Raw genomic sequence first — 21,061 nt, 5'->3', positions numbered from 1 at the left:
GTAAAATTACATTTCGTGGTAGACATGAATCGCTTGTCTCTTTATACCTCGAAAACAACGGAAATAAAAATCCCAAGAAAATTATTGAATTCACAATATACGATTTTTTTTTCCTCAGGGAGCGACATATTACTCCGATAAACTGATATATCTCGTTAAATCTAAGTTGCAGGAATTAATTTTTGATGCCTAATTTACTTATTATAATGACTCAAGTAAATGTGAAACTAAAGAAAACATAAATGGAAAAAACTATTAGTGAATTACAATAACTATTTTACATTTTTTTAAATAGATTATGTAGAATTCTAACTAAATTGCATCAAATCGTTTGGCGGTCCTGAAGCACCAGTCCTCATTGTTGCCACCCACACAGACGGAAAAACAGAAGATGTAAGTATTTATGAATTATTTCAAAATTATTTTACAAATGCTCAGAATGTCAAATGATTTTCAACTTTTCTGTGAACTACTCGTACTGTAGATCATGAAATTTTTGCGATACCTTATTTTTGCGAGATAGTCATTGACTCTTTATTAGCGAGACACAATTTTCACGAATTGTGGTTATTCCTCTATACGATCTTAAGGAAGAGTATTATACGCGAGAATGAAATTTTCGCGAGCTCACTTTATTCTCGCGTAAATACGCGAAATAAAAAGTGATTTTCAGTATATTCAAGTTTGGTCTACGAAAAGAGAAAAGGAATGTAGCGTGTAAAACTCCTAAGAATATTAAAGGAATCACATAGAATCAGATTTGTTAGATAACCATTATAATTCATCATCTCGATGACTTCTATACAGAATAATCCTCATGGAAAAGTATATGCATTATCTTTGTTTCGAAGTGAGTTGTGTCCATAATAACCACCGCTCTACCTTTTCAGTTTCTTTGATGACGATTGTTTCATCGCTTGCTAAAGACCTCAAAACTTTCTCTCTCGTTTAGACAAATTCTGTCTTACTAATTTATATCTAGAGGTACTAGTAAGCATTTGGGTATTTCGCATTAATCTTTTTGGGATTAAAAGTATTTATAAGCAGATCAATACATAACGTACTATAACATAGTGTATAAAACATTTTAGTCCTGAAACTTGAAGAAATGGATACAACCTGGACTTGGCCTTCAATTCAACATTTAGATCATACTTTGTTGATTAAGAATTAATAACTTTTAGCTCACCTCAACGAAGTTGGGGGGAACTTATGTGATACCCTCGGCGTCGGTGTCAGCGTTGGCGTCCCAGGTTAAAGTTTTTGGTGCTGTTTTCTTAATAAGTACTTCATGCCCCACATCAATCAGAGATGTTTGGAAGATGCTTCTAGTGAGTTTCTTTGTACCAGTCAAGGTTTCAGATACTGTAATTTCAGAAAGTGAATGACCAGGTTAATGGCTTTAGAGCAGGTTAAAGCTTTTGGGGCAGGTCCCATATCCAAGAACCTATAAGCCCTATGTTGACCAAACTTGCATGGATGATACATCTACGGATGCACACTTCTTGACTTGCTTTGAATGCTGGATTTCTCCTACATTTTCCGGATGAGTGACCAGGTTAAAGTTTTTGGAGTAGGTTCATTCTATAGTAACTATAAGAACTGTATTGACCATACTTGCATAGATGACTGTTAAGAGGTTGCACTCTTCCAGGGTTGCTTCAGATGCTGGATCTGACCTACATTTTTTCAGATGAGTGACCAGGTTAAAGTTTTTTGGAGCAGTTGATTCTAAATATAAGCCCTATGTTGACCAAACTTGCATGGATGATACATCTTATGATGCACACTACCAGGGTTGATTCGGATGCTGGTTCTGACCTACATATTCCAGATGAGTAACCAGGTCAAAGTTTTTCTAAAGTATTCTAAAGTATCTATAAGCCCTATGTTGACCAAATGTACATAGATGATACATCAAAGGATGCACGCTACCAGGCTTTCTTGGGATGCTGGATTGTACCTCCATTTCCTGGATGAGGACCAGGTTAAAGTATTTTGGATCAGGTTCATTCTTAAGTAGCTATTTGTTGTACCTTGACCAAACATGGAACATACACCAGAGGATGCAAATTACTTGACTTGCTTCGGATTCTGGATTTGACATACATTTTCAAGATGAGTTACCAATTTTTACCAAGAAACTATAAGGCTTACCTGAACCAAACTTGCATGGATGATGCAACAAAGGATGAACATTCTAAAACTTGCTTCAGATGCTGGATTTGAATACATTTTCTGAATGAGTGACTAGTTTAAAGTTTTTGGATAAGTTCATTCTCAAGTTACTGCAAGTCCTATCATATCAAAGTGCTTAAATATTGCATCTTAGGATGTACACTGCTGGATTATTAGTTTAACGTGGGACTTTGCCTTACTTAAAGACAACATTCACAGAGGTTAGCTCTGTAATCTCTGATTACCTTTGTTCATTTCTATGTAATCAAAGAAATAATGTGCGAAAATAGGTGCCAGTTTGAAAGAAAACTCAAAGACCTGGCTGCTTCAGGCGAGTTGGACTATAAATGTCAAAGATATAACAGAGTCTGATAAATCTGACTCATATCTGGATATTTTATTGTTAAAAAGACTTTAAATGTGACCTTACAATAAAGTCAGTGATAAACGTGATGACTTCAACTTTTCTATCGCAAAATTCCCTCATTCATAGAGCAATATACCATGGTCAATTGCATATGGAATTTATGTTTCCCGGTTTATCCGATATTCAAAAGCATGCTCTAAGTACGAACAATTTCTAAATCAAGGCAAACAATTGAAAAAAAAGTTGATGATAGAATGTCCTTTAACGTCAACATTTTACAAGTCTATGGTGAAGACAATGATTTTGTCAACATTTTTGTTTGTTGTTTAACGTCCCTCTCGAGAATTTTTCACTCATATTGAGTTGTCAACATTAAAATTTGTCGTTAAATCGAATGTGTACTGAAGTTTTCATACAAATTGTTAGGCCATTATTTTTACACTGAATTATGTACAGATTTTTCTGCTTGCCCAATCATAAAAAAGGGCACACTTAAGTTGTGATCGGTCGACTGGCGATGCTTGCTCATTCGTTACACCCGGTCCCTCCTCTGATATTTAGGGTCTGTTTTCTCTGCTTCCAGTTGGTAATTTTTCAATGGACTTTCGAGCTTGATTGCTGTTTATTATTTTCATCGTTTACTCCAAACATTACAATGATTTTATATGAATAGAATCAGGGAAAAACATATAGGAGAAGAATCCATTAATATATTTGTAATTACGGTGACATTTTATACTCATAGCATTATACTAAATTTTTATTGAACTTCGGACGAAGAGGATTTTTTTTAGCATTTGTGGCGTTCCCTACCAGACGTAGACAGGACATGGCTCTCCAAGCATCGCAATGCAGGAGACGAATTTGCATTTGAACTTATAAACATAAATGAAGATGAAAGATCTCAGAAACTACAGTCGCTGAAAAACTCCCTAGTAGAAGTAGTATCAAATAAACTGGACACAAAAATAGCAATTCGCTCGTCTTGGGCCTTACTAGAACATCGTTTACAAAAGACTGGAAAACCAATCATATCGTACGAGGAAATTCAGGAAATGAATGAGGAAGTTCCTGAGCAATATCGCCTAAAAAGCAACGAAGAAATACTTGATTTCTTAACATGCTTCCATGAGCATGGAATCCTGTTGTATTTCAATAGAAAAGCGACTCAAACGCATGCGATACTTGGCATACAATTGTTTTCCGATGCATTTTCTAGGCTAATAGCGGATAAAATGCACGTCAATAAAGACTGCAGGAGACAGCATATAGAAGAATGGGAACATTTCAATCAGACTGGAGAACTTAACAGTATGTTAGTTGATGCACTTTGGAAAGACGAAAAAGTGGATCTTCCATATATACAATCATACAAAAAATACAAAAATGAAATGATGTCTTATATGGAGAGACTCCGAATGTTCGTCAGTATTGGTGACATAGATATAGCACAGTCTTTGTGCCATGTATGAACAAGAAGCCGTTTGATAACGTCATTATCAAAACGTCATCAGCACTGTCTTCTATTCTGTGCTTTCGGTTCTCTTCCTTTGCCGAGTTCGTGTTTTACAGACTTATAGCGTATTGCATGAGTTCACTTAAATGGAACCTTGCGTCACACAAAGATGGCAAATGTCTCTTTCAAACAGCAGCAGTGTTCGGTTACAAAAATTATACCATTTTGCTCGGTATTTGTAATAAAGATATTCAGTTGCAAGTCATGGTTGCGGAATCAAATTCTTTGAATTTCGAAACGAATGTCTCTTTTGAAATAGGTAGCGCAATCCACATTGCCCTAGATGAGCTCACGAAAACATTCTTTGTAAACACGGATCTGAGTTTTCAGTGAGGGTACAAATGCCAAAAGATATTTTGTGACTAACATGATACGTTATTCACACCAGAGGAGGAACTTTGCCGATCCAATAAGAAAAACATTCAATGCCCATACTGTCCAGTGGAGAGAAAACACTCAATAGATATATAGGGAACTCTTGGATTCTGGGAACAGGTAATTATATGAGAAACAGACATTAAAATATCCTACAATACAAATTCCCATGCTGCGCGAACCCTAAACGATTTGCCGAAACAATGCATCGTTTTCATAAAATGGTTACTGGCTAACACAAAACATATTAAAACAGTTATTTAAAAAAGGTTCCCTTTTGCATGGCAAATGATTCTCATAAATTTTGTATTAGTCTTGATATGTTTGTCAGATCCTTCTATAAAAATTACAAATCTTTACAATATTATACTCAACAATCGCGATCTATCATCAGATATGTAATTAATACATGCTTGTCACCTCATTACTACGAAACCTAGGACAAACACCCACTTGGTATTAATAGATATCGTTCTGTTTTCATCCATTTGTGTAAAAGACAAAGATGTAAGCTTTATGTACACTCTTTATAGATGTCGCTTAAATAATGATCATACACACACAAAATAATATTAAATAAATCAATATTTCTTTTTATCATTGCACGTTTTTATCTCTACAGTTCAGAGACCAGAAAAGCTTATACATTAGAAAGTTATCTGTCTTTCGTCCGTCTGACATAAGTTTTTAAAAGGCTATGCTTCCTACTGCATTAGTCCGATTCAATAAGATTTGTTCACACGTAGGCTATACTAAGCTTTATAATTCTGTATATGAAATAAAGATTTCGACGAACGGTATTGCCATAATTACAAATAAATTTGACTTCTGTGGTATTCAAAATGCTGCCTCTTCCACAGTTTAAATTTGATTCTAAATCTTATGGAAAATTTTCTTGGTTCACAAGAAGATTGTTAGTTAAAATGTTTATCAATATTTATAGCAGCTTTCGATTCAATGAACGGTGTTGCAGTACTAGTAGTTACTTAAAATAAAAATTTACGTGAAATTCTTTTCAAAGTTGAAATTCTCACACAGTTTTGGTATGATTTGAAAAAGAACTTGCTAAGCAAGATAAATACATTATTATACAAAACTCTACATTGATTGGACGAAAGGTGTAACTATAGTTTAAAGTGTCTGCGAAGTCTAAGTACAAGTTCAATTTAAATGATGCATTTTTATTAATAAAAAAATTATTCGAACGTTTCATCTTTCTACGTGCCTTAATGAGCGAGTTATCCGCGGTCAAAGTTGCTTATTTTCGCACCTGCCGAAAAGCAATCAACGGCACTTCCACTTTTACTATAAATAGCGCTTAGAGCCTGTGACGTCACAACAGTTTCAAAATGGCCAGTGATAATGTAAGCGATAGACGATCGTCAAGCTCCTCTGATATTGGACTGAATATGCCTTTGACGTATACTCTTTTTACGATACCGATGGGGAAGACATACAAGACATCGTTCCTTACCAGTTCGAACCCAATGCTTCCGAATCGGACGAGGAGAACTCCTTGCTTGGGGGGAGCGATGAGGAACAGCAAAGACTAGGCAACACCGACTGGTATTTATTTTTTTATTTATTTATGATAGAATTATTGCACTTGATATTGATAAATTTCTGTGACAAATAATTTGAAAAAGTACACATCGAAATTCAATCGAAATTCTGTTGTATCCCTGTAAACATAGACTATCGGCACGATCTGTATGGTAAAAAAGAAATACTGTATCTGACTTCACGAAACTTGGATGTTCTCTCCATATTGGCAGGCAATTTTTTTTAAATAAATTGTCCATGTTAATTTAAACTAGTGCTTTATGTTTAGAAACAATCGTCCGTTTTCCCTCTTAATCCGAATTTACTCCATTCCTCTGTTTATGTACTAGTCCTGCTAAGATATTTCAGATTGGTCAAATAATTGTTATGTAGGTGCCCTGGAGTTATCCCAGGCATAAAAATACATTTTAACAGTGCAATTAAAAGATGAAATAGATATTAAAATAAAACTTAAAAAAATATGTGTCACTTCATGCTGGGGGAGTCTGATGACAAGAAAAAAAGGACAATGTATTTTCATACACATTAATAATTTTGTCTCTAGTATTACTTATGTCACCCTGTAAAAAGGGCAAGTAAATAAATTCACCCCCCCCCCCAGTTTATTTTCAACATGCACAAATTCTTTTCCCACCTAATCGCACATAAATAATTTGACTGCGTCCGCTGATTTCAAATTAAGAGGGAAATTGAATGATGACACCCAACTATAGATGCTGTTTCTAGACTGAATTGCCATTATTTGTATCAATCAATTTAACTTAACAATTTTAATCAGTAAACAAAAAATCTAAAATATCTGATAATTCTTTTAGGTGTATATGTGGTTTCTGTGTCCACATGCCTACACTAAGGGAGAGTGTTTTGCTGCTGCGAGATTGACCAAGTCAACAGCAAAAAGGATTCCTTTGACAAGAAGCTCTTTTGCATTACTGGACATCCAGGTTTTTCTTCAGTGTGCCTAGATGTGTATGTGCTTGAGACTGCATACTACCAGTACTGTGCACAGTATGGAGATTTACAGACCAGCAGTGAGGTGTAAGATAGTTATTTTTCTACATTTATTTTTTCCTTCAAAGTGATACATTAATAATCCATAATTTGACATGACATAATAAATTTTCAATTCACACACTCAATGTGGTGAATTTATCTGGTGTTCCTAGTAAAAACAAACATCTCTCTTTACAGAAGGAATAGATATACAGCGTATAGACAACTTGTGCGTTGGTGCTGGAGTTACCTTGGTAGAGGGTGGAATGTTAGAGTCCCCCTACCAGCATGTGCTGTCTAGAAGATAAGATCTTCCTTTCCATCAGAGGGGTACACAGGCTTTCTACACAAACACTGGTACGGTATGTGTAAAAAACATATTTATTTTGTGTGTCAATATTTTCAACATAATACAATTCAGAAAAGAATATAAGTATTCTTGAAATTCAAAACAAAAAAAGAATGTTTTAAGAAAAGGACAGGGAAAACATAAGTCATAAAATTCTGATATCCATTTATTAATAGGGTATTGACTCCTTTTGTTCCCTTTGCTTTGTTTATTAGAAATGAACTGCTCATGAAATCCATATTTTTTAAAAGAAATACTCTTTGTAAGTTACAATATCTAATACAAAAAAATTACATATTTGATTAAAATTTCTTTAAAAAAAATTATGTTCACTGTAAACTTTAAAAAAAAAAGGGAGAGCATCAGCTACAAAAATAAATTTGCACCCAGGAACGGGACGTGGACCCTGCTTTCATGTTCCCATTTAAATTAATTTTTACAGGGGGGAGGTGGGGTATATGCACTCTCAGATCTATGGATCTACAAAAATTCAATACATAATAATACACATACATGTACATGTATATGACAGTTTACAATATAAAATTTGAAAGACCAGAGACAATATGTGAAATAGTTCTCCTAATTTTCACTGTAATTTGCGTTTTTACAATTTCACTGTACAGTACAGTTAACTGTTATGTTTGAATAAACAGTGATAAGCTCTGACTTTTTGTAATTGATTTTTGAAGTGTCGAGATTTTTATATGCACCATATGTAGGCTCCACTGTTAACTTCCGTATACTGTAGTCACCCTGTTTAAATTTTGGGAAGCTGACCTTGTACTGTAGATCACCATCTCTGGTAACTGCATGAGCCCTAGATGAATTTTCATTGTAGTTGATAGCAGCAATCATCAGTCTGTAATGTAATACACAATTTTTATAGTAAATGATTGTACTTCTATGCAATTAGTACATAACCGAAATCTTACAATCAAACATAATAAAGATAAAAGGGGGAATAAGTATGATAAGAAATAACACAGCTTTCTGTGAATGCTTACCTGCAACACATGCCATGGTATGAAAATGATATCATCTAAAGGGGCAAAATGGTTGATGGTGCTGTGAAATGCCTCAATCTGGGAAGTCTGGAAGAGGGGGGAAAGCTTTGAGATGTCTTTCTGCATCTGTTTGGAGAGTATCAGATCCGATATTTTCTCTGGCTTTTGATCCTGTTGAATATAAAAAGAAAGTTATTTTTACTACGAAACTTAGATTTCATTTGAGATTCAGCCAATAAGGCAAAGTAAGCACTACAAAGATCCTTGAAAGATTGTGGTATTTATCAATAATAAGTTAGTAGAGCAATGTAATTAACTCATTATTTTAGACATGAAGTTTAAAATAATAATGGAAATGAATATGTGGGATATTTACCTGACTTTAACCACTTTCTCTTCTGCCCATCGGCTTCAAGGTCGCTATGAGCACATGTTGGAAACAGAGCGTTGTGCCCAGCATGAATATTGTGAATGTGGTTTTCCACTGACTCCCATTTATAACACAACGCCTTTTGGTATGGATGCAAGATGTATTTATTAAATCACGATTGTGCAATAAACGTGATATGATACAAGTCTTTTGTACAAATCAATAGTATAGTCCACTATTAGCTTTACTAGCACAGGGGAGGCAGAATGTTCTAAAGTTCGTATAGTGGTTAGTTATTTCAGAGTCTCTCTTCTCTCCGCCGGTCCGTCTATATATACTTATTATTTTAAATCTTCAAGTCAATTGCATTATTAGAAAACATCTAAATTATTCAGTATATTTCATCAAGAACATTGGTCAATTATGAAATTCCGTCAATAAGGTTAATCTGATTTTATCGATTATTAATATACAGATTCATTAGTTCAACATTCAGTTATGAAAATTGTATCAATACTGGAATATTGAGTTACTTCATACATACAATTAATATGTAGGAAAAGAATATATAAGAACCTATATTCTTGAGGACATATAAGGATTATTATGCCTTTTACACATATGTCCTTATGAATTAAATACACTAACACAACATTTAAATATATGTATATATATTAAGAGTTAATATATAGTTTATTTATATATAAAGTGAGTTCCAATTGTGTTACACATTTTGCCCACATCACCTCTCCATCACCATCTGGTGTGGAGGCTGCGACAAAGTACAGGTGCTTGGTCAGGCTCTTGCACCACTTCACCAGATCTGCACAGTCCTTCAACTTGGATGCAGCAACAATTTTCTTCTATAAACCTGAAATATTTGTGATAAATAATAAAAGGAAGTCTTGATTTGAATAAAGGAAAATAAAAGCAAAACTAAAGTGAAAGTCTATTACACGCATCCTTTATTTTTTTAAAAGTGTTTTAAAAAATTGAAACAATACTGAAAAAACATATACTGTGATAAAACAAAATAATCAAACAATGGTAATACACAGTCATGTAAATTTATATGTATACAAACCTTTAGCTACATGCCAGACATCGTAATAATGTTTTGTGTTTGGTAAGTTTTCTCTGATCCTTTTCTGAATTTGTAGATGCCTGTCTGAAACGATGGTTCCCACTTATAGTTCTTGGTCTTGTGGCCACTGTATAGCCCTTTCCAGTCCTCTTTTCTCCATAGCATTACTATTCTTCACTTCGTTGCTCTGTAAATGATAGTGAAATGCTTTATTTTATAAATAACAAATACATCAAGAGGGTCATATTTATCTGCATTATAACAAATTACTAAATGTTCAAAAGAAGCCAATAACTTACAAAAACTTCATAAATACAGAGAAACATTGATTATGTAAACTTGGTAAATTATTGCACTCTTTCGTACCTGAACTAGCTGTATGTCAATGACGATGCCAGTGTCCAAGTCCATGGTGCTGTAGGAGCCCTACTTGGCAGAATGATCGAGAGAATCAGCCCGACCATCTCCATCAATGACAAGGGGTTGTCCCTTCAGCTGGCATCTCTGAACATACTCTTTCTGTTGATTGTCCCACACAGGGGCTATGGACGGAAACAAAATGGAGGATTGGTGGGTGAGGAAGGTTCTAGTAGAAATGGTGGCAACCCCCATACACTTCAGGACACGGAGAACCTTAGCTGCCAGGGCCCCAGAGAATAGGATGCTGGCAGACAAGGCGAGGTTCCCAGATGGTATGGTTCCAATAGACGGTTGACTGCACCATTGCCAAGAGTATCCACAAAACATGCACTCAGCAGCAATCCTGACCATGGTCCCAATTACTTGCTGCACATCTGCTTTGGCATAACGATGTCATATCTTGCAGGTGTTGAACAAATCCAGGAGCTGGGACCTGCTCACTATGAACTTCCTCTCCTCTAGGGGATTGCTTGATGTTCCACTCCTAAAGATAAAACCAATTTTATAAATCATAAATATGCCATCGAAACAAAATTACACCTTTTCTTTTTTATTATATTTTTTTTTTTGGAATATTATAAATCAAATAACCTGTCTTTTAAATAATGACACAAAATAGGTGTTTACCTACTGAGTGTAAAGTTATAATCAGAGAAATAATTGAGGCTTTCATTCACAATACTTTGAACTAATTTAATCCGAACTATTGAAATTTTGCTATCTAAGTAATGGTAATATCTAATATCCATCAATAAATTAAAAAAAAAAAATGACTCACTCAGTTCCACATCGAGATTCGTCTGAGCTGGATCCAGATGGTTCATATATGGAGGCAATCTCACTGTCACTTGGAGTACCCACATATTCATCACTACTGTTCATTTAAACATGTATAGTGATCAAGGCAAAGCATTTAAATATACTGATCAGTCAGAAGACTGTCTTTTCTTAATGCTGTACTTATATCAGTTGCTTGATTTTGATTAGACGGATCAGGTGGACTCGGATTGTCTGCGGCTGACACCATGTCTGTGGCTGTATCCATGTCCTTTGACTTCTTTTTAGCGCTAGTAGCAGTGACTTGATTCGCCTTTAGGTATTCCGCTAATACCTACATGTAATATTTAAACTATCAGAAATTTAGGACTACTCAGTAATAAAAAGTATTATGAAATTCTAAAACATAAAAAAAATTTTGTTCTTATTTAAAAGTTATACAAATGTTTTTTAAAAAAAAAGTTGAATATTTATTGTAGTCTTCCTTCATATGCAGAAACATATAGTATCACTTGGGGCCTAGGACCCCTACCCTTTTTTCTGCAAGTCTTTTGCTATTTTTAGATGGTATGAAAATTTAATTGACAGACTCAATCATCCAATTTTATTGCAGCGAAGGCAAATTGAAAATAGAAAACTGCATTTCAATTTCTTGTTTGGGATTTTCCTTTTCTAAAACATACATTATTCTTTCATTTTACCCAAATATATCGGTATATTATAGATCTGTAAGGTGGTGATTTATGCAAATACACTTGAACCATGCTCACAAAAAACTACCCTCTAAACTTTGTAATATTTTGTCATTTCTTATTTACTCAGCAACACAGGCTTAGCTTCAAGTTTAAAGATTTTCACGAGGAAATTCGAACTAAATTAAGAATAATCATTTGTCTTTGATATCGTGTTTTATTCCATATTTTACAATTGCAAATTTATATTTAATCAGAGACTATTTAATGGACTTACCCTGTTTGCCTTACACTTTATAGGAACACGGCGGTCTGAAACCCGAGGGTCTCCAGAAATGCCTCGTTGAGATTTTCCCGTTTTCGCTTCGGGTAGACGTAAGGTATGGATCCTGGACGTAGACGTTTCTTCGATGAGAATCCAAACTCTTTCATAAAAGAATGCTGTGTTTCATAGCAGTCTTCATTGAAATGTTCGCTGCATATCACAGTATACTGCGATGGCCCATTCCAGTCTGCCCTAGTGAGCTTAACAAATAGTCCAGTCAGCTCTCAGTCGCTCTTCTTTGGGGAAAATATGCACCGATACACTGTCTGAATGTCTCTTACTACACCCTGCAACTACACACATACGTCCTTTGCTTTTACCACTCATTTTTACCCTAAATAAACATTCGATGTACGTTGTAATCCTTCATTCATGAGCGCCAGCTGATGTGTTATACTGCAATACTGCAAAGTTAACACTAATTGCTACATGGTTTACACGAAAGTCCAATGTTTCACAGGTGAATTGGCACGTTTCCAGATCTGTATCTCTTCTGTAACATGTTCATACTATGTATTTAATGTATTTTAAAAGTCAAATTCATTAATGATTTTAATTTCATTTGTCTTTAAATGTCGATCGGGATTGGTCCATATTTTAAAATAATTGATTTCCCTATACCAGGACCGTTCAAAATTACGCAGACATGCACAGAAAAAAATTGTTTGCAGACTTAAGGAAGCAAAACGCCAAACATAGTACAAAAGAATTTTTAATTTAATAGTCAATATAGTTTATAGTTAAGTTTCATTTCAAAATGTTGCAAATTGATATCAATTTTGGGTTATTTAATAGGACCTTTAATCAAGTCACGGTGCAGTAAAATCTTCAAAGACAAATACAACCTTCATTATTTTCCCTCAATGTTTGATAGTGTGCAGTTTGGGTTACCTATCCACTTAGCACAAACATCCATATACTAGTTCAAGTCCAGCTTAAAAATAACAAAATAATAATATGTTCTAGTTTATTTTAAAATTTAAAAAAAACGATATATTTGAAATATAGTGAAACGTTGTTCAATCTCAATAGATTGTCCTATACTATCGATGCTTTTTTCGTCCCCTCCCGGATTGCATTTTACTGAAGTCTGTTATTGTTATTTTGCTTTTTGTAGACAATTCTCGGAAATACCACTGGTTAATTTACTAAATGTTAGACCAAGCACAATTGTGGTCTATAGTGGCGTTTGCTTAAATATAATTCTGTAAAAGTGCACTGCTACGTCAAATCAGGAGACGTCAAATTTGTTTTCATAAGAATCATATCGAAGACAAATCACAATATTTCTGTTAGTACTTCAAATATTATGCCAGAAATCTAAAAACATATTGATAAATTAATAAAAAGAAATTCTGGAGAAAATTGTCGAATAATATTCCGCACGTCGAAATTTTAAATTTTTGGAGTGTTCCGTACATCACATTCAGCAACATTAAAAGAGAGAGAGAGAGAGAGAGAGAGAGATTTTAAAAAGAAGAAAAAAATCAAAATTACTGGAATCATTAAAAAATATATTTCATAAAATTTCATTACTATTTGACCTCTGTAGTAGACAAGTAAATAGTAGCAGAGTCTGTTAAATTTATAAATGACCCGCGTAATTTTATGTCAATTACTTAAAATTCTTATTGCCTAATAAATCTTAACTTCCTATATTTTTCTTAATGAATTTATACCTAAGTGAAAAAAAGATTCAGGAATAATGTGTTTTGTTTTCGCCAATACTTTTTTTTTTAAATAAAAGGTCCTTCTGACTTTCCTTGACATCACGGCCAGGAACTCGTTAAGTTCCTATACAGTACCGTTGTCAGAAACCTTTAAAGTAAGGATTGAAAACTGGTTCGTTGTCATGAACATAAAGGTGAATTTATGATACAATCCGTCCGTTGTCATTCCAAACATACAAGACTTAATACATAATGCCTAAAAATTGACGTTTTAGACCAATTCCCAGAATAATTTTAAAGGACAAGATAGGGTAAGACCCCTTTTTGGCCCCGATTTTTTGGTGTCTCCAGGGGGGATGCAGTAATTCATCATTACAAACCTGCTGACATCTTTTTTACAAATTGAGTATTTATTCCAAATTATTAGGAACACAAAGGTCAAGGGAAGGTCAGGAAGTATGTCAAGTTCTGAATTTTCTCATATTTATGCAAATTTTCATCAATTTTAAAGCACATTTTGTTTTAGAAAACACAGAGCACAAGCTTGCCTATCCACCAAAATTATTTATTTCATGCAATAGTATCAGATGCTTTTTGTGTATAAAAATCGCAGATAGGCAAGCCTGTGCTCTATGTTTTCTGATGAAAAGTATCTCAAGTTTGACAAAATTCGATCAGAATTGAGGAACTATGGTAAAAAGTCCAACTTTGGCACCCTCTTGTGGTCTCTCTATACTCCTTTAAACAAAATTATTGCTGGTTTTTAAACAAGCAACATTTTAAGTTCTTAACTGCAAACTTTGACACTTTTAACTGTGTTTTGAATTTTACCTTAAATCAGGGGCCAAATTCAGTCATTACCATACATTGTCCTTTGGGAAACAGTTACAGTATTCAGTATTTTATACAGAGATTGATGTATTTGTCATCCATAATACATTTTGAGAAGTTTTCGTTGGCGATCACATGCCCATGTGTAAAGCCATGATAGTCAGCTGGAATATCTTAATATATTTCTTATGTTTTCTTATGTTCTACTTTATTTTAAAATAAAAAAAAAGATATATCTGAAATATAGTGCAACGTCGGTCACTCTCAATTAATTGTCCTATACTTTCGATGATCTTTTTGCGTCCCATCCCCTTACTGAATCCTACAATTCTTAATTTACTATTTGTAGACAATTTTCGGAAATTCCCCTTGCTAGTTTACTACATGTTACACCAAGCACAACTGTGGTATATATTGGCGTTCCAATAATATAATATGCCCATGTGTGAAGCCATGATTGTCAGCAGGAATATTTTATATTTCTTATGTTTAAATGGCCTTTTTATTTTGAAATATGAATTAACTTCCTTTTAAATGTATTAAACAACTTACAGTCTTTTGTGGACAACATTCTTTTAGAAATCGCAATTTATAAGCAAATAGTCCGTTGTCAGTACATGTTGTTATTTATATGTCCGCTGTCATTTTTCGTTAACAACAAAATGCAACAGAAATGATCAAATATATATTTAATCTAAAAGAAAACGAAGCATATTGCAGTTTATCAAAAGATGCCTTTAGCTTCTATAAGAAAGATAACAAGATACTTATACTTATTTAATTTTATTTGGCGATATAGGCCACGGCTGCTTAATACAATAAGGGAGCCAGGCATCAATTATTGCGTTAATTTGGCATCCCCAAAAATAAACAAGCATGAATGGTTAGCCCTGAGCCCAGATGCTCACCTGCTTGAACAATAATTGCAATCATCTTTCAATTAGGCACCAAGTCATATAATTAAAATATACGTATGGCACTACTGGAGAGCCAAATATCCGCCACGAACCTATGCTTTGCCTCCAGTAGGGCACCCCGTATGAAAACATTGGATTGATATTGTTTAGAGCAAATAAACTAACATGAAAATGACCATCTAACTGATGCGTATGTCCTCCAAAAATGAAAAAAAAATCAAAGTATATATACGCTTATAAATGTGTGTCAATAATGAATACTTGGTCTTACAAAATGACCAAGAAAATAATATGACTTGGTATATGTCAGTACAAATTCATAGTCGCTCAATAGTCTATGGACAGCTAGGAAATCAAAATTAAGGAACAAGTAACCATGACTAAAATTTTAGTCATGGCGCAGCCATGGCCCATTTTCCCCAATTTTGGGGGACACTTGAACTGAGTAGTTCATCAAAAACATTTGCAACGCTTGTTGCAATCTATACAAAAACAAGTTGTTACCCATCTCAGAAATGTGGACCTTATCTTTAAAAAACATGCCTGAGTTAACCATATGTAACTCTGGGTACCTGATGTACTTACCCCAGACCTTAGTAAGTAGGTAGCCACATGGCTGTTCACTCGAACTCTTATCCTCTCCATAACAGATTGATTAAAACCTCCTCCAATGAAGATGCTATAGTATTTGTGACTATATCAATATTGTTGATGGTAGCAATTTTGCTAATTTCTGTAATACATCTTTTAAGGACATACGCAACGTAGTCTGAACTTTATTGTCTTTTTTCCTTGGAGTTGAAGAGTTACAATACTTAAAGAAACTGTGTGCTACATTTTGATGTCTACATATGCAGTTGTACACTTCCTCTAAAACAAGTTTGGGTAAACAAAACATCAAGAATATATGTTTAGTAATTTTTGCATATTTTTCTTTGAATTATACAAGAATTTTCATCAATTGATATCTTTTCAAAACCCTGGTAATGCATGCTGATTTTTGTCTACGAACATCTGATGGCACGATAATCTTAAATTAAGAATATCTTCAAAAGTTATCAGTAGGTAAAATATGTTGCGAATGTCCTTAATCTGAAAAGTAAATCAGCTGACTTACCCCCACTATACCATGGAATGTTATTACCCCCGCAATGAATGACTAACATATGAGAAGCATTTTCTCCCTTGAGTAATGTTCTTACTTTCGGTAAGATCTCCAACCTCATACCCCCTTGGCCTTGCCAGAATATAGTAGCATTATGCTGCTCTAACTCTAAGTTGTTGCCAAATAGTGATTTTCTTGCATGATACATGTAAGTTTTTTTTTAAGTGTATTAATTCACCGTGATTGTATACATTTTTAATTGACAGTTTCAGAAATGTTATAAGAATAAACCAATGCACTTGCTATATAAAAGTTTGTAGGATCCGTCCCTAATATATAAGAAGAGCGTAGAACTATAACTCCGAAAAATAAGAGTCCAAAAGATTAGTCCAAAGAATTAAAAGGGTATGAGTAAAAGGAATGCCGTTTTTCGGCAAAACAGGGTATTTTGTGCTCAAAGGGTATTCTTGGTCCAAGATATGAAAGTACTTTTCATTGGCTGCGTTACTGTTTGCCATGCCACCTACGCTTTGCCCGTAGATCTGTCCGTTGACCTATGAACCCCAACATGGCACCACCCTCCAATCCAGGTATACCTACTTTAGTAATATTTATGGACTCAGTCCCCATCTCTGCACCACAGGAGTTCTAGCCCTAACAGTCTTAATAGTAACTTTCCGTTAAACGTTTATTACTTAGTATCGATGGACTTGATTGGTCTATTCTGATCAATTTCATTACAAAATGATTTACAAAATTACAGTTCAATGTACCAACAACAAAATCCAGTCTCTTCTAACAAGATAATTATAGTTCATGAAATTGAAGCCCCTTTTCCAATTATAAAGACACTGTATGTGTTACACTAATAATATACATCCTTGTTTATTAAACTTTTATTTTATACTACTGTCACTATTAAGTCCACTATAAATAACTAAAATGATTATGTTATGAATATATTCCAAGTCTACAATTTTCAAATAAAATGTCCAAGCTAAACCCTTTAGATTTACACTAGCTCCCCCATTCTAAAATAACCAAAAAAGGCTGTTGTGAATATGGCTGAGAACAGCACAGCTTCATATTGGATATTTGCAAATTGTACGCAGCAATTTAAGCATACTGGACAAAATGTGAAAGTTATCAGTTTACGTCCATCGACATGCACATTTTTTTTCGGGCCAAACCTACGAGTTTTTTTTTTTGTTTGTTTGTTTGTTTGTTTGTTTGTTTGTTTTTTTTTTTTTTTTTTTTTTTTTTTTTTTTTTGAGTATATACGATTGTGTTGAATCGGAAAGATTGTGAAACTTATAAAAATAAGCTATCCCAGAAATATAAGACTTAACTGTGTTTAGGGAATACTGCTTATGTGATAGATAGGAAACAAAATTCACTTACTGACTGTAATGTGGAGGCCAGTCTTCCGTGCCAAAATAAAGCTTTCGAAAACCATTGAAAACATTAAATGCAGTGTTATACAACTTCTTTGTACTGTCAGAGATGGAATAGCTTAAGAACTCTCTAGCTCTATGTCATAGATCGCCTGCAAAAATGACTAAGGAATTAATGTTGAGTGGTTCTCCGCCTCTAGGAAGCTGACCCGAAAAAGTGACCACTGCTGTCGAGAGAGAGAATCGGCTTTAATATTATGCAGGCCTATGATATGTGTCGCCTTAAACTGAATATTATGAACTAGTCCCCGATGAACCAGGAGCCCGTTTTACAAAAGAACTTACGACTAAGACCAAAATTTAATCCTGCTCATAACTTTTCTAATTTACACTAAATTAAAAATGGTTTTAATCTTTTTAAAAGGAATGTTGAAAGATATTTTTACGCTAGCAAATTTGAACAGAACATTAATTTTGCAAAATTTTACAATGAACTTAAGTTTTTGGTCTTAGTCGTAAGTTCTTTTGTAAAACGGGCCCCAGAGTCCTAAGCAAACGCATGACCCTTTTTTTTAATTGAATGTCTTAGAATTAAGATACAAGATCTTGGTTATCGGTGTGAAGGATAACTTTCTTACCAGCCAATTCTCCACCCAGATGTCAAAAGCCGTAGCTATTGGTACTAACTCTAAGAATGTAATGTCTTTAATGATTTCTAACCCTTTCCACTGTGCAGGCCATTGCCCTTTGCTTACCTAAAATAGCACCACCACTTAACTCAACATTTCCAGCACTATCAGTAAATAACTCCAAGTCAAAATCATTTGTCCAATTAACGATTTTATAAGAAGTGACTCCATTGAAATATTCTAAAACAATAACCAAGTTTTCATATCTGCCCTCATTTCTAAACTGAACCTGCGCTTGTGATGTGGTTTTGACAGCCCACAAGTAGCATGATATAGCCTTTTAACAAAAGCCCTACCGGCAGGGATAGCCCTTGTACAAAAATTCAACAGCCCTGTAAGTGCCTGAAGCTCAGTCAATGTTACCTTCTTTTTTGATAGTGTATAAGTTAATTGGTCTTTAAGCTGCCAAATTTGTCCTCTGAAATGCGAATTGTCATATCAACAGTGTTAATTTCTAACCCCAAAATGGTCAAATTATTTGTAGGTCCAAGAGTTTTTTTCTTGCTCTAAGGGGATACCTAGCTCGCGAGAGAGCTAAACACTGAGATCAGCCTAGCACAATCTTGGCTACCCTCCCTACCTGTCACAAGGAAATTGTCTAAATAATGAAACACATTGTTGCTTTTGGCCTGCTGCTAAAGTACCCGTTCTAAAAAGTTAGAAAATTTTTTGAACTTCGAACAGCTCATGAAACGCACAAAAGGCAAGCTCTTATCCACAAATATACCCTGAATTTGAAGCCTTATAATTGACAATCAGATTTGAGAACCAGCAACAACCTAAATGCAATTTAATGTCTAATCTAGCAGTTTGTGCACCTGGACCCAATTTTGCAATTATGTCTAATGCGTCAACAAATGCCGAGTATTTAACCGAGCAATGCTCCTTACTAACAAAATCATCGACGCTAGACCCAGGGGGCAAGACAAATGATGAATTAATCTGTAAGAACCCTCTTCTTTGTACCATGCCCACTGGGGACAATCTAAGATTCGGCAGAGGGGGCTGATCAAATGGACCTGCAACTCTGCCTGACATAATCTCGTTAATAACTAACTGAATAGCTTGGAATTGTAAACCAGATATAGATTTAAGATTATTACAATCAGTGGCCACTCGAGGCCCTTCATAACATAATCTAAAACCATATATAAATCCCTGCAAGAGTTCTAAGGCCACCAAGCCAAGTGGATAAATTGCCAATAATTCACTTAATTTGGGCACATTAATAGGGCTTGCTGCAATATTACTGAGGTCCAGCCGACTGGGTATAACTGAACTTGTTGCTATGGGTCTTCTGGGTAGCTGAGGCCGCCATGTTGCTTGCTGACCACTAGACCTAAAATTTAAACTAGAGCCTGAGTATGTCTTGTGTTTAATGTAGGGATGGTTTTTGAAAATATCATGCATTCGTGTTTGTATTGACATATTGCGAGTTTTTTACATAGGTCCTTGTAATTAAATTCGTAATACTTACGAAGGGAGGCCTTAGGCGAGGAATTCTGGGTGCTGGGAGCACTGTACATGTACAAGAGCCAAGGCTCCTTGTCAACTACAGCAAATGAGAGGGATGGGTTAGCCTCCTTCTTCAGCCTAAACTGAATATCATAGTTGCGCAACCCGAGTGTCTTTACTCTACTTGCCCCCAACCTAATAGTGTGAATATATTTAAATAATTGAACCCTGCTCTCGGGATGGGCTGTGGTCTATATGGATGCATAAATGAGAAAAAAAAAACATTTTTCCACGCTTGAATGTCGTTAACTACCGTTGCTTTAGTTTTGCGAGGATGCCCTCTTTCATAGAAAAGTATTTTGTCTCGTCATTTGGGTCAGCCCATGTAAATTTTCGACCAACAGGAAAAAAATTGTTGTAGTCGCCATTTACGATTTTAAGATTTAGTCTATTTGGCACTCTGTTGCCTAAATGATTATCATAACTTGGTGTTAAAGCAAGGTAACTATCATTTATAATGTTAGGTTCTGTACCTGGGCTCTGTTCCTGTGTGGTCATGGCTGCTTGCAGTGTCTCTATGGGCATGGGGGTCTGGTGGACTCGTGTCTCATTCTGCTTGCTGCTCAGAATATCTGCCACCGCTTGCGACACATGTTGCAACTGTTCGTTAGATAATGACAGTGGCGAATGGCCCGTGGTCTCTTTAGCTTCTGGTTGACCTTGAGCGGGAGGAGCGCCGTCATTCCGCTTGGTACACCTGTTTGGCAAGGGTGTTGAGTCACGCTTCCTTTTTGGAATTATTGCTAGGTGCTCGTTATGAAATACACTAATATAAATATTAAAATCTAACCAAAGAAAAAAGCAGTTTGTATTATGGAAACAATTATTAAAATTTATACCTACGTATCTATGACCACGTGTAGCTAAGCGAATGGAAAATTGAATCTAATCAAAATCAAAGAATTATTCAATCATCGACCGTGT

General features: G+C 34.8%; 2 pseudogenes; one reads left to right on the top strand and one right to left on the bottom strand.

The window, feature by feature from the left end:
• Positions 1-3,780: 3,780 nt before the first annotated feature.
• Positions 3,781-7,525, top strand: LOC133202031 (uncharacterized; annotated as a pseudogene).
• Positions 7,526-7,956: 431 nt separating this feature from the next.
• On the bottom strand, positions 7,957-10,573 carry LOC133202030 (uncharacterized; annotated as a pseudogene).
• Positions 10,574-21,061: the final 10,488 nt, after the last annotated feature.

The sequence above is a fragment of the Saccostrea echinata genome, unplaced genomic scaffold (genome assembly GCF_033153115.1).
Source record: "Saccostrea echinata isolate AGI-Se365-2 ecotype Australia unplaced genomic scaffold, CSIRO_AGI_Sech_v1 ptg000046l, whole genome shotgun sequence".
Classification (NCBI taxonomy): Eukaryota; Metazoa; Mollusca; class Bivalvia; order Ostreida; family Ostreidae; genus Saccostrea; species Saccostrea echinata.
Note: the sequence above shows the minus strand (reverse complement) of the source record. Positions and strands in the feature narration are given on the sequence as shown.